Source organism: Chlorocebus sabaeus, chromosome 14 (assembly GCF_047675955.1).
Source record: "Chlorocebus sabaeus isolate Y175 chromosome 14, mChlSab1.0.hap1, whole genome shotgun sequence".
Lineage (NCBI taxonomy): Eukaryota > Metazoa > Chordata > Mammalia > Primates > Cercopithecidae > Chlorocebus > Chlorocebus sabaeus.
Window position 1 is genome coordinate 97,676,194 of NC_132917.1, and position 18,224 is coordinate 97,694,417.

The following is an 18,224-nucleotide window of genomic DNA, read 5'->3' on the forward strand; positions in this document are numbered from 1 at the left end:
GTTGTACAAGGCAGGTATCTAGATTGATCACATTGAGGAACCAGGAGGAGCGGGAGAACTGGAAACTGTGTCAAGGGTGACTGAGTCCTGCTTTTTATATGAGAAAGGCTAACGTATATTTCAAATGGATGCTGAGGCAACATACAATTGTAAAAATTTCACCAGGTGCAATGGCTCATGCCTCTAATCTCCACACTTTGGGAGGCCAAAGCTGGAAGATCACTTAAGCCCAGAAGTGTGAGACCAGCCTGGGCAACATAGCAAGATACAAAAAAAAAAAAAATTAAGTTAGCCAGTCATGGAGGCACATGCCTGTAGTCCCAGCTACTTGGGAGGCTGAGGTGGGAGAACGGCTTGAGCCCAGGAGATCGAGGGTACAGAGAGCCATGCTTACACCACTGCAGTCCAGCCTGGTGAGACAGAGTGAGACTCTACCTCAGAAAAAGAAAAGAAAATATCCTGAGTCACAAATGCCCTGAATACACCTAACTACAGGACATCATAGCCTAGCCTACCTTGAACATGCCCAGAACACTTCCACTGGCCTACAGCTGGGCAAAGTGATCTGTCCACACAGCCCACCGTACAGCATTGGTCATCCAGCCCAGTGACCCTGTGGCTGGCAGAGCTGCACTCACTGCTGCTGCCCAGCATCACGAGAGAGCCTCCCGCCACGTATCACTCACTCAGGGAAAGATCAAAATCCAGCATTCGAAATACAGCTTCTACTGAACGCACATCACTTTCACACCATTGGTAAAGTAAAAACATTTAAGTTGAACCTTCATGAGTCAGGGACTGTCATGACAATGTCATTTGTTGTTCTGGGCCCCACTCAAAACTAATAGCCTTTTAAGTTATTCAGAAAATGGGTCAGAGAAGAACATTCAAATGAGGTATACATTGCCTCCAAAATCCAAACCCACTGGGCATTGTACCTCTTTCTTAGTGGTAGTAGGGCGCAGCTTAACATGCCCCAGACAATTAGGCCCCCCAGAAGTTTCACTGAATGTTTGTGGGATTTGTCACCCTCTGGCACACGTATGTCTCGTCAAGATGACTAGAATAGTTACTACTTCTAATCAACATGTTCTCAACATATTAGACGAGTGTGATGTCCTATGGAGTAGAGAAGACGACAAGGTCTCCGCAAACTAGATGATGACAGATGACTGCGAATTGATACAGTCCTGAGTTTGGATGACGAACAGGTATTGCTAGCCCTGTCAGCTCAAAGCAAACTGCTTTTGATGGTCTTTACTAAAAAGTACTGAGGATAAAAGCATTCATCAGATCAACAGCTGCATACTTTGCTCCAAGGGATGCACTGATTTGCTTCATGAATGAAGGCACACCTAGAATAGCAGCTGCAATTGGAGTCACAACCTAACCGAGTTTATAATAATCCACGCCGTTCTCTTGGATCCAGGTTGGATCTGCACAGGCTAGAGAGCTAAGCTGAATGGAAATCATCAGCTCTGTGTCTTTCAAATCATTGATTAGTGGTGGCACTAATTTCTGCAATGTCTCCAGGAATGCAGTGCTGCTTTTGGCTTACTGCTTTTATAGGTAGAGGCTAATATTTATATGGTTTGTCTTCTTTTTTTTTTTTTTTTTGAGTGGAGTTTTGCTCTTTTTGCCCAGGCTGGAGTGCAATGGCACTATCTCAGCTTATCGCAACCTCGGCCTCCCAGGTTCAAGCGATTCTCCTGCCTCAGCCTCCCGAGTAGCTGGAATTACAGGCATGCACCACCACGCCCGGCTAATTTTATGTTTTTAGTAGAGACGGGGTTTCTCCATGTTGGTCAGGCTGGTCTCGAACTCCCGACCTCAGGTGATCTGCCCACCTCGGCCTCCCAAAATGCTGGGATTACAGGCGTGAGCCACCGCACCCGGCCTCCATTTTTTTTCAATTCAGCGTAGTTTGTATTGTCTCTGAAACTTAGCTTCCTCATCTGAAATACAGATAATGATGCCAGCCTTACTTGTGTTCAGAGGTTGCTGTAAGGCTCAAATGAGATTGTGTAAGTTAAAATACATTACAAACTGTAGAACCGTCTATGGAGTATAAGGAATAAGCGCTAGAATTATTATTTCCTCCTTCCATCTCCTCTTCTATAGAAAATTTAGGCCAGGCGCGGTGGCTCACGCCTGTAATCCCAGCACTTGGGGAGGCCGAGGCGGGCGGATCATGAGGTCAGGAGATCGAGACCATCCCGGGTAACATGGTGAAACCCCGTCTCTACTAAAAAACTACAAAAAATTAGCCGGGCATGGTGGCGGGCGCCTGTAGTCCCAGCTCTCCGGAGGCAGAGGCAGGAGAATGGCGGGAACCCGAGAGGCAGAGCTTGCAGTGAGCTGAGATCCAGCCACTGCACTCCAGCCTGGGTGACAGAGTGAGACTCCGTCTCAAAAAGAAAAAAAAAAAAAGAAAATTTAGATTATAGTCCCCTTGCTACTATTTCAATCTATGTTTTTTGTTGTTGTTTTTGTTACAAGTACTTGGAATCCACTCAAAGTAGTTTAAGCATAAATAGGGAATCAAATTTGAAAGATCCAGGAGTGTCTCGAGAAGCTCAGAACTCACAGGCAGGAAAGGCCCTTGTGCGTCATGAGGTGGTAGAAAAAGGAACTGAAAAGGCACTGTGAACTGTGGCCGTTAGAGCGCGCTGCTCACCTCTCTGCAGGGAGCGTAACGTGGCCCCCTGCTGCTGGGCTATGAAATTCTGTCATTGCATTTGCACGGAGACCGCCCTTCCTGTGAGCTGCTCCCACCCAGTGCCTGAGTGCAGCCCTGCCATGCTAAGGCAGGCCCATTTCTGGGAGATGGGGGACTCCTCTGACAGGTGGCTTTGGCACAAGCACACCTCATCAGCTCTGCCAGAGCTTTCTTAGAACTACATTCCATTCTAAGCTGGGCATGGTTATGCGCGTGTAGTCCCAGCTGCTCAAGAGACTGAGGCAGGAGAATTGCTTGAGCTCAGGAGTTTGAGGCCAGCCTGGACAACAAAGGGAGACTGTCTCTGAAAAAGAAAGAACTATCCACTGCGTTCTAACACCTCCTCAAGCCAGCCCTCCTCCCTTCCTGTCTCCTCGCAGGGGCTGCACCTGCATCGCAGCTCTCCCAGGCTCTCCCGGCTTCCTCCTATTCCCTTCGCAAGTGTTTTCCCAGCACATCGCTTGCACATTTAGTCCTATCCAGGCATCTTCTCAGAGGACTCGAACCTTAGGACAGGAACCTAAGTAACTCCTTTTGCAACTCCAAGTCTATGTGGACTCTTATTTTCTTGCTACTTTTCTACTTCCTTTCTGCTTTACTCCTCTTTCACCAAACCCCTACCTAATCTCGTCAGCTTTTCCATTTATATGAAGGAAAATGTCTGCCCCACAGTTTCTGAATTTACAGATCCTTCCAGGTTGAGCACTAATTGACACTGATGTCTTTGAATCGTCACTTCAAGCTCCCAAAAGAAAGAATCGAATGCCTTCACTTGGATTAGGAGCCCATCCCTGGTCCAGTTGTGGCAATTACGGCCAAGGAGACAGGTCTCATGATACAGACAGTATTACTGAGATTCACATCTCAGCTGATGACCTGCTTTGTTTAATGATAAAATGGAAACAATTCAGGCCAGGTGCAGTGGCTCATGCCTGTAATCCCAGCACTTTGGGAGGCCAAGGTGGGAGGATCACTTGAGCCCAGGAGTCTGAGACCAGCCTAGGCAACATGACAAAACCCTGTCTCTACCAAAAATAATTTAAAAATTAGCCAGGCAGGGTGGAGCACTCTTGTGATCCCAGCTATTTGGGAGGCTGAGGTGGGAGGATCACTTGAGCCCAGGAGATTGAGGCGGTAGTGAGTTAGTGAGCCATGATCTCGCCACTGCACTGGGCAACCTATCTTGGAAAAAAAGAAAAGCAAAAAGAAACAATTACAATTAGACCAGAACTGCCTCGTTTTCCCACCACCAAATCTACCAGCCTATACCTGCACACACTCTGCCTTTGTTCCTTTTAAGATGAAAGCCCACCAAATGAGTATGCTCCCTGGGGTGGTTTACTGTTCTGCAGTAGATAACTAATACAACCAGCCAACATAAGAAAGAAAAAGCAGACTGGATACAGTGGCTCACGCCTGTAATCCTAGGCAAGGCAGATGGATCACTTGAGGCCAAGAGTTCGAGACTAGCCTGGCCAACAGGCTAAAAATACAAAAAAATTTAGCCAGGCATGGTGGCACACACCTGTGGTTCCAGCTACTCGGGAGGTTGAGGCGTGAGAGTCATTGAATCCGGGAAGTGAAGGTTGCAGTGAGCCGAGAGTGTATCCCTGCACTCTAGCCTGGGCAACAGAGCGAGACTCTGTCTCTAAATAAATAAAAATATTGCATCCCAGGTGAATGGCAGAAATTAATGCCACCTTAAAGAACAAAGGATGCAAGGGTAGTGTCCCCCCTCAAATCTCCACTTAATTCGCCCATCCGGACCCTGCGAGACCCAGGTATGTCCTGTAGTGTGAAAGTAGACTACAACAAACGAACCAGATATCCCCAATTACAGCTACTGTGCCCGATGCATCCATGCTAGAGTGGATTTACACAGTCTACACAGTGTAAGATAACTGGCCACTGATCTGGCCGATGCACGACTTATCCCCACCAAAAGGAAGATCAGAAACAGTAGGTTCACTTGGAATTGATACAAGTGTATATTTATGGTTTTCCTACAGGGCTGTGTTAACTCTGTCAAAATATGGTCTAAAGACATGAGAACTGTCTGAATATTTCTTAGAACTTCGTATTAGTTCCTATGTTGATGATATCATATGCATCACGCTAATGAAGCCAGATGAGCAAGAAGTGTCAAGTACTTTGTGTGAGACACATATACTCTAGAAAGTGGGAGAAACGTCCTGTGATATACAAGAGCTTGCCTCATCCGTGAACTTTTTAGGAGTCCAGTGGTCTAAGCATGCTGGAACATTCTAAAGCAAGGAACACATTACTGCAACTCATACCTACCACAAGGAAGAGGGACGCACAACTTCTAGTAAATGTATTCATGTTTTAGAGGCAGCATATTCCACAACTGGTAATACTGCTTAACCTAATACCTGGTAACACAAGAGGCTGCCATCTTTGACTGGGAGGCCCAGAATAGGAGAGAGCTCTGCAGCAGGTCCAGTTGCTACAAGTGGCAGACCCTACAGTCTTGATGTTTCAGTTGATCATCACTTCTCTTCCTCTACTGTCCATTTTAGATTCCCCTCAACCTCAGGAAGCACCTCTGCTGAGCCTCTGCTCATTCCATTATATTACAGGTATCCAAGGTGGAGTTTCTAGCAAGCCCCAGTAGGACAATCACAATATAGGTCTTCAGGGTTCTGGAGCAAGACCATACTATCTGCAGCAGGGAATTAGACACCTTTTGAAAAGTAGCTCCTGGAGGGCTACTAGACCCTGGCAGAGATGGAATACTTCACCAAGGGGCACCAAGTGACCACGTGTCTAGAACCGTTCGTTATTCATTAGGTTCTGCCTTTCAAACTCACCAAGACCTAAAGTTGAATGGGCCTAGCAATAATCCATAATAAGATGGAAGTGGTATGTCCAGAACTGGGCATGAACAGAGCTACACAGTCAGGTGGCCCAGACACATGTCACCTGCCAGTGTGGCACCAGGGTTTCTTCCTCAGCTCACGCCTGTGGCTGCACAGGGGGCAAAGTCCTTTATGATCGCTGACAAAAGAGGAAAGCCTTTGCTTTGCCTTGATTCACAGACGGGTCAGACTGGTATGTGGGTGCAAGCCAAAAATGAACTGTGACTACAGTACAGCCCACCATAGGCTGATCTTGACAAACAGTGGCAAGGGAAGTTCCCCCAGTGGATCAGTCCTCTCAGTGGTGCATCTGTTCATCCACTTTGTATGGAAAGACATGTAGCCCAAGGGCACACTTTATATTCATTCATGGCTACTAGCAGCTGCCTTGATGTGTGGATCGGGGGTCTGGAAGGAGAAAGATGAGAAGATCAAGGACAAGGATGTTGGGGACAGAGGCATGTGGATGGACTATTTGAGTAGCTAAGAAGTGTGAAGAGGACCGCCAGAGAGCATCTACCATGAAAGAAACACCAAACCACCAAATAGATAGAATGGTTTCGCCGATTGGATGTCAGCCAGATGCCATCAGCCACCCCAGAACTGACACAGTGGGCATGTGAAGGAGCAGCTGTGGTGGCAGGGATGGGGACAAACACACAGACCAAATAGCATGGGCTGTCACTCATAAGGGCTGATGTAGCTACCGCCACTGCTGAATGTCCAGCCTGCCAGCAATGCATCAGTGCTGATCCTCGGAGATGGCAGTGGCTCTCAAAGTGAATAAGTAGCCACTTGATAGTAAGTTGACTACAGTGGATCTCTTCCATTCTAGAAATGGCAGAAATTTATTTTGACTAGAATGGACACATGCTTACCTTTTCCGCCGGCAGGGCCTCAGCCAACACCACTATCTGAGGGCTTACTGAGCGTTTTACCCGCTGACACAGGATCCCACATCACATCACATCGGACCCAAGGGCCCATTCATTGCATAGCCAAGAAGGCATGACAACGGCATGTGACCATGGGATCACCGGTCCTGTCACATTCTGCACCACCCAGAAGATACTGGCTTGAACGAGGAGAAGAAATGGGCTGTTGAAGGCATAGCTGAGATGCCAGCTCAGAGATGATGACACCAAGTAAGGAGGGGACACCACCTTCCAGGGCACAGTGTGCACTCTAATCAACAACCAGTAAGGCGCTATGTCCCACTGGGAGGAATATATAAGTCCAGGAACCAAGGGGTAGAGATAGCAGTGGCTCCACTTTACATTAATCCCATTGGGGTATTTCTGTTACCACAACTCTAAGCTTTGAGGATTTTAGGTTCTGGTTCCCAGTGAGGAAATGTCTCTGTCAAGGGATACAGCGAAAGTATACCAAGGAACCAGTAGGCAATAAGCAGGAGCCACCATCCTGGCAGGAATAGTGGACCGTGCCCCCCAGGCAGTTGCACAGTGGGAACCAGAAGGATTATGTCTCTGTGCGCACTTGCCCCTTGTTGATGGGAAATGCACAGGTGCAGCAGCCATGGCCTGAAGAGGGTGTGGTGGCCAGGGGCTCAGCTGAGGTGCCTCCTGCAGGGAGGAGAATCTAAAGTGGATAGAAGCCGAGGCGGGCGCAGTGGCTCACGCCTATAATCTCAGCACTTTGGGGGGCCGAGGCGGGAGGATCACTTGAGGTCGGAGTTCGAGACCAGCCTGGTTAACATGCTGAAACCCTGTCTCTACTAAAAAAATTACAAAAATTAGCCAGGCGTGGTGTTGTGTGGTTGTAATCCCAGCTACTCTGGAGGCTGAGGCAGGAGAACTGCTTGAAGCTGGGAGGCAGAGGTTGCAGTGAGCCGAGATCGTGTCATTGCATTCCAGCCTGGGCAAGAGAGTGAGACTCGGTCTCAAAAAAAAAAAAAAAAAAGTAAAATAAAACGGATAGAAGTCCGAGTGCAGTGCTTCACACCTGTAATCCTAGCACTTTGGGAGCCTGAGGCAGGAGGATCACTCAAGCTCAGAAATTCAACATCAGCCTGTGCAACATAGTGAGACCTCATCTCTTAAAAAAAAAAAAAAAATGTAATTAGTTGAGTGCAGTGGCGCACACCTGTAGATCCAGCTACTCAGGTGGCTGACGCAGGAGGATCACTTGAGCTTGGGAAGTGGAGGCTGCAGTGAGCTGTGATCACACCACTGCACTCCAGCCTGGGCAACAGAACCAGACTGTCTCTAAATAAATAAATAAACGAAGGATAGAAGAGGGAGATGGGGAGTATCACAGAACTCAAGCACACCTGCAGTGGTGGGGGCTGTGGTCATCTGATGAACCGTTTGTTCCAGAGAAAGGCGAGCTGCCCCAGAACTTAGCCGGAGGCGTGGATCTGAGTGGCACAAGAGGCTGTGGATGCCCTGTTACACAATCCAGATCCCCCTCAAGACAGAGGCTCTGCCCCAGCTGCAGGGAGGATTGCTGGCTCACCGCCCTCCTCAGGAATTACCCCAAGTGAAGAGAGCTTCCCCACCCAGTGTCCCACCTCCTCTCTGAGGACAGGATGCACCCAGTGACTGGCTGAAGCTGGGGTACAAAGGTCTGGCCCGTCAGCTCGGTGGGGATGGGGGCATCTGAAGCTGGGACGGCCATGAGACTTTTCTAAGGCTTCAGAACCCTCCATGGGTTCAGCTGAGGGGACTGCCTTGCAGCCCAGCTTCTCCCTCTGAGCAAATCAGCTTCCTTCCCTTCTCCTGTAGGTGCGAAACCTGAGAGCAGCCCCAGTACACTCCCTGCCTGCAAATCTCCATCTCAAAGTCAGCCTCCAGGGAGCCCACCCTGAAACAGAGTCTGTCGTGGAGCTCCACAGAGTATCCCTGTGCGGATAACCAGCGCTGGGCGTTAGAGCAGGACTCTCTCCACCTGCACGGCGCTGGGGCTCTGCACACCCCTCTGCAGCCATCCTCACTGGTGTCCCTCAGCTGACACCCTTGCCCTCGGTGTGTCCTTCCTCATGGCCTGCAGGTGTCACATCCCAAGCTACAGATCGTGTCTTCTGGTTTGGGCTCTGGCAGAGAGTTCGGAAGCACCTGTTCATTATCTTAGCAGCAGCACGTGTGGAAATCGTTTCTCATGACTGCGGAGGGCAGGCATTGTGCAGAGGGTTACGTGGGCCTGCTCGACGGTAGTGGTTGTTAGCTCTCATGTCTATGCCTTGGTCCCTTTCCCTGCAGGACTTGGAGAACAAGCTGTTTGAATCTGATGCAACCCCTGGACTTCGACTATCATGCCAAAAGGCAGCAAATCAGTGCCTTTTCTTCCCTTCAGAATGTATGGACAATCCAAAGCTCTATTAGTCTATTATTCAGAAGAAAGTGTTTACAGTATTCGTCCTCTTACTCCTCAGTACGCGAGACTGTTCCTCATAGCAGGTAATTTCTTCCTAATTCAAAAACTCCTCATGGAAGCATCTGTTTTTGTCATCAAGGAGGGGACTGTATGTGGAATCGCAAGGCCAAAGACACCGCGGGTCAACTCTTCTCAGGACCAGATCCAAGTCGCCAGTGAGAACACACATTCAGGCAGCCTCCACCAGTGCCCCGCCTCAGGAACGAGGCTCCCTGCTTCATGTGGGCAAGAGTTGCCCCTGTTTTCCCAGCAGGCAGTCGGGGGTCTGGAGCCTAGGGAGCAAAGTGAAGCATACACTCCTGCTTCCTTCCTTCCCTGCACTTGGTGAGTTTCTGGCTCAGCTTAGATTAATATCATCTCTTCAGCCTGGCCCAGTTTACCACTGTGGGAAGGAGCCCAGCAGCAGGGGCTGCCAGACCTGGAAATAGATCCACTCATTGCAGTATGGCAGATGCAGAAGAGCAGAGCCAGCCATAGCTGGAAGAGAATCTTGGGGCACAGAGATGCACAAACACGTATGAGCAAGTCGAGACCCAAGTACCAAGCTGTAGAGTTACTGCTCCATAGCAACCCAGGCCAGGAGGCAAGGTAAGAGGACGGTTAGTACAGAGAGCCACGGGGCAAGAGTGGAGCCACCTCGACAGTGGGGGTGACCAGAAGTCACATCTAGGAGTGTTGACCCAGAGTCTGCATTTCGTCCTGCTCAGGACTGTAGGAGAGGCCCATCTTAAATGCCACTGTCTCCGTGAGCTTTTGGAAACCTTACCGGCTTCCTCCCATGTTCAGGGAGCTCCACTAAGGTAACCTTCGTGCCTTGTCTCCACCCCTCTATTACTTTGCCCCAGGGAAAATGAAAGACTACCGCTTGGATAGGTAGGTGGGGAGGGGAAACTGGTCCAACGTAGGCCAGTTGGCCCCTCCATCACCTTGGGGGTGAGCACATGCAGGGTACAAACTCCCACCGCTCTCGCTGAGGGGGCTGCACCCCTGCAGGACTAAAGGAGCCTTTCCTAGTCCAGGGCTGCCGTGGCTGGGCGGGTGAGCCTGCCTCCTAGTGGGGTTTGCATTAGCAGCTCACTTAGTTCACAGGTCTAAAGCTGTGTCCTCCAGTCCAGCCCTCTAGCAGTAATAAAGAGGATATTTGGGTTCCTATTGCCATTCCTTTGTTTTATTTCTCAGGGCCCTCAAAGACACCCCAGAATAGGTTTTCTGTCCCCTTCAATCTTGCCCTTCTTTGAATCTCCATTGCATTTTGTGGTATGTTCCTAGCATGAACTTTCATTCTTTCAGTAGTTACCTCCTTATTTCCTTCCCCCTTGCATTTAAAAATAATTTTTATAGACGAGGTCTCACTCCGTCACCCAGGCTGGAGTGCAGTGGTGCAATCATAGCTTGCTGGGCTCAAGCACCCTTCCTGCCTCTGCCTCCCAAGTAGCTGGGACCACAGGTGCACATGACTATGCCCAGCTAACTTTTGTTTTTCTTTTGTGTAGAGACAGGAGTCTTACTTTGTTGCCCAGGCTGGTCTCAAACTCCTGGCTTCAAGCAATCCTTCTGCTTCGGCCTTCCAAAGTGCTGGGATTACAGGCATGAGCCACCATGCCCAGCCTCCTTCCCTTACTAGCTGAGAACTAAGAGAAGACACTCTGGAGACAGAGGAGGAAACAATGGTGACGCCACGCGATGAATACATGATGGAGGATGAAGACAAGGCTCCGTCAGGGGCACCAGCGAGGGAAGCCCAGTACTGTAGGGAAGGTATGGGGTGGCTTCACAAGCCCAGTGTCTGCTCTCTTTGTGGGACATGTGTTGTTTCGGCATCCATTCCCGCTTCTTTTGGGAAAAGTGCTTGAATTTCCTTTTCAGGAACCACCCACCATCCTCTCATCCATGCGTTCTATTCCCGGCATCCGGGTAGACAAGTGACTTCAGGCTTGGCCAGTTAGGGTTCTGACTCTTGGTCAAATCGGAGTGAATCCTGAGTCATTTGTAAACTCCAAGGAAAGGGCTTGCTTTGTTTTCTGTTGAATGCAGTGCTGTGAGATAACCAGAAATGAAGCTGCTTTCTTGCCACAGTGAAGGCAAGAAAAGGGCCTGGCCGGCAAATGATGCCAGCGATTGGGGTGGAGCTGGAAGAGGGGGAGCGAGGAGGCCCAGACATCTTGGGAGCCCCGAATTCACCTCAGGATTTAACTTCTCTGCTGCTCAGCCAATTAACTCCTTTCTTCCATGACTAGTTTGAGTTGAGTTTTTAGTTTTTGCAACTAAAACAGCACTGACTAATACACCCTTAGGTAAGATTAGAGCAAGAATATCCAATATCTGTTTTCTTCATCCTGAAATTTGGTGAGGATATCTAAGGTTCTTTTGTCTTTTAAAAGAATTCTGTTGCAATAGAAAATATCAACCCATATTTTTCCATTTCTCCAAAATGTTTTAGTGTATATCTACAGGGCACAAACTTCTCTCTGTAGGCCCTCTGCCATGGTTGCTCTATGCCACTTGTTAAGGGGCTGGTATCTAGAATATATAAAGCACTCTTAAAACTCAGCCGGGCACAGTGGCTCACGCCTATAATCCCAGCTCTTTGGGAGGCCGAGGCAGGCAGATCACCTGAAGTCAAGAGTTTGAGACCAGCCTGGCCAACACTGCGAAACTCTAGCTCTCTAAAAATACAAAAATTAGCCGGGCCTGGTGGCTCATTCAAGACTGAGGCAGAAGAACTGCTTGAACCCAGGAGTTGGAGGTTTCAGTGAGCCCAGATGGCACCATGGCACTCCATCGTGTGTGACAGAGTGGCACAGGATGGCAAAAACAAACAAAACCTCTTAAAACTCAACAATAAAAGACAAATAACCCAATTTACAAATGAGAAAAGGGCCAAGTGTGGTGGTACTCCCGGCACTTTGGGAAGTTGAGGTGGGTAGATTGCTTGAGCCCAGGAGTTTGAGACCAGCCTGGGCAGCATGGCAAAACCACATCTCTACAAAATACAGAAAAGAAAAAAAAAAAAAAATTAGTTGGGTGTGGTGTTGCGCACCTGTAGTCTCAGCAACCTGGAGGCTGAGGTGGGAGGATCGCTTAAACCTAAGGAGATAGAGGCTGCAGTGAGCTGTGATTGTGCCACTGCACTCTACCCTGGGCAACAGAGAGAGTGAGACCCTGTCTCAAAAAATAATAAGAAAGAAAGATGAGAAAAGCATTTATTTCTTTCCTTCTTTTTTTTTTTTTTTCTTTTGAGAGAGGGTCTGACTGTGTCCCCCAGGCTGGAGTGCAGTGGTGCAGTCTTGGCTCACTGCAACCTCTGCCTCCCAGGTTCAAGTGATTCTCCTGTCTCAACCTCCCGAATAGCTGGGACTACAGGAGCAAGCCACCACACCCAGCTAATTTTTGTATTTTTAGTAGAGACGGAGTTTCACCATATTGGCCAGGCTGGTCTCGAACTCCTGACCTCAAGTGATCTGCCCACCTCCGCCTCCCAAAGTGCTGGGATTACAAGTGTGAGCCACTGTGCCTGGCTTTTTTTTGCTGCTGTTGTTTTTGTTTTTTGAGACGCAGTCTCGCTCTGTCGCCCAGGCTGGAGTGCAGTGGCTCAATTTTGGCTCACTGCAACCTCTGCCTCCTGGGTTCCAGGGATCCTCCTGCCTCAGCCTGCTGAGTAGCTGAGACTACAGCCGAGGCGCCACCATGCCTGGCTAATTTTTTTTTTTTTTTTAAGTAGAGATGGAGTTTCACCATGTTGGCCAGGCTGATCGTGAACTCCTAACCTCAAGTGATCTGCCCACCTCGGCCTCTCAAAGTGCTGGAATTACAAGCATGAGCCACACTGCACCTGAACTTTTTTTTTTTTTTTTTTTTTTTTTTAAGAGAGATGAGTACAAGGTAGGGACTCAGAGGAAAGGGTGGGAAGGGGGTGAGGGATAAAAGACTACACACTGGGTACAGTGTGCACTGTGTAGGTGGTAGGTGCACCAAAATCTCAGAAATCACCACTAAACGACTTATTCCTATAACCAAACACCACCTGTTCCCCAAAAACCTATTGGGGAAAAAAAAAAAAAAAGAAAACTCACATAAGTAAATAAATACAGGCCAGGCGCAGTGGCTCATACCTGTAATCCCAGCACTTTGGGATGCCAAAGTGGGTGGATCACCTGAGGTCAGGAGTTTGAGACCAGCTGGCCAACATGGAGAAATCCTGTCTCTACTAATAATACAAAAATTAGGTGGGCATGGTGGCACACACCTGTAATCCCAGCTACTTGGGAGGCTGAGGCAGGAGAATCACTTGAACCTGGGAGATGGAGGTTGCAGTGAGCCAAGGTCGCGCCACTGCACTGCAGCCTGGGTGACGAGCAAAGCTCTGTCGAAAGAAGAAAAGAAAGAAAGGAAAGAAAGGTGTCGTCTGGCTGTGTTGCCCAGGCTGGAGTGTGGTGGCTATTCATGGTATGATCATAGTGCACTGCAGCCTCAAAACTCTGGGGTTCCAGTGGTCCTCCTGCCTCAGCCTCCTGTGTAGCCGGTACTACAGGCTACAGCTAAACGGCTCAGCTCCTCAGTCCTCCTTCATCTCCCACAGTGGATACACAGCATGGCAGCCCCTCCCAGGACATCACAGATCTTTATGGCTGCAGGGACTGTAAAGTCACCCAGTTCAGCCCCTCGTTTATATATAAGGAAACAGTCCTACAGAGAAGGCGTGCCTTTTTAAGTCACACATTTGAGCAAATAAATAATTATCTCCTCACACATTTACGATTGCTATTACATCCTTTTCTCTAGACCTTTTCTTTTAACCTTTCATCCACTTAGAATGCTCGCCTGGACCCTCTCCAATTTCTCAACATCTTTCTTTTGTTTTTGGAGACGGAGGCTTGCTCTGTCACCCAGGCTGGAGTGCAGTGGCATGATCTTGGCTCACTGCAACCTCCACCTCCTGGGTTCAAGCAGTTCTCCTACCTCAGCCTCCCAAGTAGCTGGGATTACAGGTGCCCACCACCACACCCAGTTAATTTTTGTATTTTTAATGGAGATGGGGTTTCACCATGTTGGCCAGGCTGGTCTCGAACTCCTGACCTCAAGTGATCCACCCACCTCAGCCTCCCAAAGTGCTGGAGTTACAGGTGTGAGCCCCCATGCCCAGCTCAACATCTTTCTTAAGTGGGCCCAAGGCTGGGGGGAACATCTCACCGTAGAGATATTTGTTAGATATTGAGCATGTGTAAAGAAAGCATCTGTGATGGTTAATTTTATGTGTCAGTTGGACTGGGCCGTGGGGTGCCCAGATATCTGCTTGAACATTACTCTGGGTCCATCTGTGAGGGTGCGGGGTAGGATTGGCATTTAGGTTGGTGGAGCAAGTAAAGCAGGCTGCCTCCCTAACACGGGGGTCCTCATCCATCAGCTGAGGGTCCAAATAGAACAAAAGGCTGAGCTGGAGGGCGCCCCTCCTGCATGACCAACTTTTAAGTGGTGACATCAGCTTTCTTCTTGCTTTTGGACTTGAACTGAAACATCACCTCTTCCTGGATCTGGAGCCTGCTGGCCTTCAGACTAGAACTACACCTTCGGCTCTCCTGGGTCTCGGCTTGCTGACTCACCCTGCAGAACTTAGGACTCGTCAGCCTCCACATTTGTATGAGCCAATTCCTTATAGTGTCTCTTTCTCCATATATACATGTATCTCCACATCTTATTGTTCTGCTTCTCTCGAGAACCCTGAATCATTCCAAGATCATTCCAAGATTAGCAGAAATGTTAGTGCTTCTGGGGAATTACTGCAAAGGGTACCTGAATAGCAGCACATGCTCTCAGTACCCCCGCCTTCTGTTGTCTGCTGTGGCCTGCTCCCTCCCCACCCTTTGGGTTGATTTCAGGATAGGGATATGGGGATGGCACTGGGGTTGGGTGTGCAGTTACCCAGAACAGCCAGGATGTGTGCACGCTGTGTCCCAGGAGCAGGAGCATCGAGCACTGCTCAAGCTGCTTGGAAAAGAAAACAAAGTGAGGAGCTGGGTGGGCACTAGAATGGAGCAGGAAGAAAGGGGCAAGGGCAGGAGAGAAGCAGAAGAAACAATCCCTGAGACAGAGCTGGTGTAACCAAGACTCTGTTTGCCCCACCGTTTGAGAGAGTGGGTGAGCTGACGTCAAGGCCCAGCTCTGTTCAAAGGTAGGACACTGATTTTCTTCCAGAAGGCAGAGCTGGTGAGTGGCCTCATGTCTTATCATCATGGAGAGGGGAGGGCTGGGGGAGAGAAGGGGCAGCCAGGGCCTCCGAGTGGTGTAGGCCTCACCCTTGTGCTCACATGTCCCAGCCACTGCCAGTGGTGCCACCCCTGAATCCCAGACCCCACGTGTAACCATCTACCTGGACCACAGGAGGAAGCGCCACGTTCTTTGCCACGGTTCAGGGTAAAGGCATGATCTAAGTTGGGCAAAAGAGAGTCATCCTGGTACCTCAAAAAGGAGTCTAGGGTGAGCCCCAGGCTGCTGGTGGCCGTCTTCACCACCTTTGAGGAGAGACAACCTGAGCAGACACACAAAGGAAAGAGGTGGAGAGAAACCGTGTCTTTGTGTCATTGTTTGAGTCCCTGGACCCAGTCAAGCCCCCTGGACTATGCTGAACTTTTCAGCTGTGGAAAGCAATAAAGTCCATTTAGTGAAGAAAGTTTCAGTTCTGTTTCTTGCAGCTGTGAGCATTCCGACAACCTTGATGTTCCAGGTCCCCTTGGGCCAGGTCCATGAGCTCATTGCTTGCCACGCGCCTCACAGCATCAACTCAATGTTCCCCAAAGCCACACCCTTCCTTTCCTGCTTTCACACCACTGACTACACCGTGCGCTCATGAAAGCCTGCCCCTTCTCCGAGGCCCAGATCAAGTCTCTCCTTTAGGAAATATTCCTTGGCTGTCAGGTTTGTGTGTTACCAGGTTTCCTTTTTCCTGGTGGCTGGATTGGAAGGCCTTAGAGGGCAAGGATCATGTGTTAGGATCTCTGCATCCTCCACAAGGCACTTGTGTTCAGTGTATTTGCTGAATGAACATAAAAAAGCATGACCCGGTCGGGCGCAGCGGCTCACCCCTGTAACCCCAGCACTTTGGGAGGCCGAGGCGGGAGGATCACCTGAGGTCAGGAGTTCCAGACCAGCCTGGCCAACATGGCAAAACCCCATCTCTACTAAAAATACAACAATTAGCTGGGTGTGGTTGTGGGTGCCTGTAATCCTAACCACTCGGGAGGCTGAGGTTGGAGGATTGTTTGAATTGGGGAGGCAGAGGTTGCAGTGAGCTGAGATCTCGCCATTGCACTCCAGCCTAGGCAACAAAGTGAGACTCCGTCTCAAAAAATAAACAAATAAGTAAAAATGAATAAGAGACCTTCTTCCTTTATTAAAATAAAACCCGTCCACCACCCCAAGGTTATTCCAGAAGGAAACTCTCCACCAATAGTGGTGGCACTAGACATATACTAAGAGATCCCCAAGACGGAAGTGTAGCCCTGGGGGCATCTGGGACTACATGGTCTACCTCGCCATACAGGGAGGCCCTTTACTGGGCTAGCTGCCATTTTCTACCAAGACAGAAGGCAGGAACCTTCCAAACAGGGCAGCCTGCAGGCCCCGCACCCTTCAGGCCCCTTTCTCAGACACCTGTACAACCCCTTAAGCCAGACGGACTCACAGCTGTCTCTGGAAAGTTCTTCGTTACCTGACTGTAGACTGGAGGGGTCTCTGCCTCACCTCCAACATCTTATGAAGCCCCTTGCCACCCACTGTGTTGCTGTCCCACTCAGCTGAAGGGGCTGGCCAGTCCCACATCAACCCTCCAGCTCTGAGATCAGCCAATCTTCCCTGGACACTGCTCTCCCCCCCAGCAAAAAAGCCAAGAATTTTCCCCAAAGCTTATGGTGACGAACCGGTTTTGTGTGTGTGTGTGTGTGTGTGTGTGTGTGTGTGTGTGTTCTGACACGGAGTCTCACTCCATCACCAGGCTGGAGTGCAGTGGTGCGATTTCATCTCACTGCAACCTCTGCCTCCGGGGTTCAAGTGATTCTCCTGCCTCAGCCTCCCGAGTAGCTGGGACTCCAGGCGCCCGTCACCACGCCTGGTTAATTTTTGTATTTTTAGTAGAGACAGGGTTTCACCGTGTTGACCAGAATGGTCTCGATCTCCTGACCTTGTGATCTGCCCACCTTGGCTTCCCAATGTGCTGGGATTACAGGCATGACCCACCACATCCAGCCAGAACTGATCTTAATTCTCAAACCAGTGACCCTAATAAACTGTCTTCATTTCAGGTGGGCTCATTCAAAATGCCATTTTCAGGCTTGGTGCAGTGGCTCATGCCTGTAATCCTGACACTTTGGGAAGGGAGGCAGAAGGATTGCCTGAAGCCAGTAGTTTGAGACCAGCCTGGGCAACATGGTGAGACTCTGTCTCTACTCACCCCCACAAAAAAGACATTTTCTCTTCTCCGCAAACCTCCCGCCTCCCATTAAAATGTCACTCCCCCTAAAAAAACGCAGAGGAAGAGGTAAGATTGCAGGCTATTTGAAAACAGGGGCATGAAGTTTGTCAGTTCCCTTATGTCTCCCCACAGCATCTGTGTTCCATTAGTGTAGTGGCTGAGACTGTGGATACCGCAGGCAAGATACCAGTTGAAGATTCTCTAGTCATCTTGGGAAGGCTGCCCTGCCCCATATGCACCACCTCTTCCTGTGTCCCAGGGTCCTCTCCTTGTGGCCCTTCACATCCCATGGCTTCCCATGTGCGGGCCCCTCTTTGCCTGTGTGGCTGATGCCACCTTCCAGCTGCCATGTGACAGGTAGGCAGGGACTGGGGCTCCCGCATTCCCAACTCCAGCACCTGGCTGAGACACTGGGCCCTGGGACCGACTGTGACTGCCCTCTTCCCCTTTGGCAGGTCCTGTCTCCCACTTCTGACACCCTCACTTAAGGCTAGGCAGACCCCTTCCCACTGCCACCAGTCATTAAAATAAGGCTGCATCCCTCCCTTCCCTTCTCAAAATCCTTCCAGGGCTCCTTCTGCTGTTAGTGCCTCAGATGAGCACCCCTCACCTTTCTAACCTCAGCTCTCACCACGTCCTGGCCACCAGTGTGCTTTCGCTCTTGCCGTTCCCTCAGCAGCAGTGTCCCTACCCCAGTTCACTCCCACGTCAAGTGTGGCTCAAGCTGCGTCCTCCAGGAAGCCTTTCATTATCACTGAGGTCAGAACTG

At 49.7% G+C, this 18,224-nt stretch overlaps 1 protein-coding gene across 7 annotated transcripts in view; it reads left to right on the plus strand.

Annotated features, from left to right (window-relative positions):
• Positions 1-13,077, plus strand: part of LOC119625924 (uncharacterized) — a 28,375-nt gene extending 15,298 nt beyond the window's left edge. For 3 of the 7 annotated variants that reach the window (XR_012095439.1, XM_073023188.1, XM_073023190.1), the window contains exons 4-5: positions 1,106-1,211; positions 10,485-13,077. The gene's annotated coding sequence lies outside the window, so the exon portion shown is untranslated. The other 4 variants (XR_012095435.1, XR_012095436.1, XR_012095438.1 and 1 more) reach the window with 4 other exon arrangements.
• Positions 13,078-18,224: the final 5,147 nt, after the last annotated feature.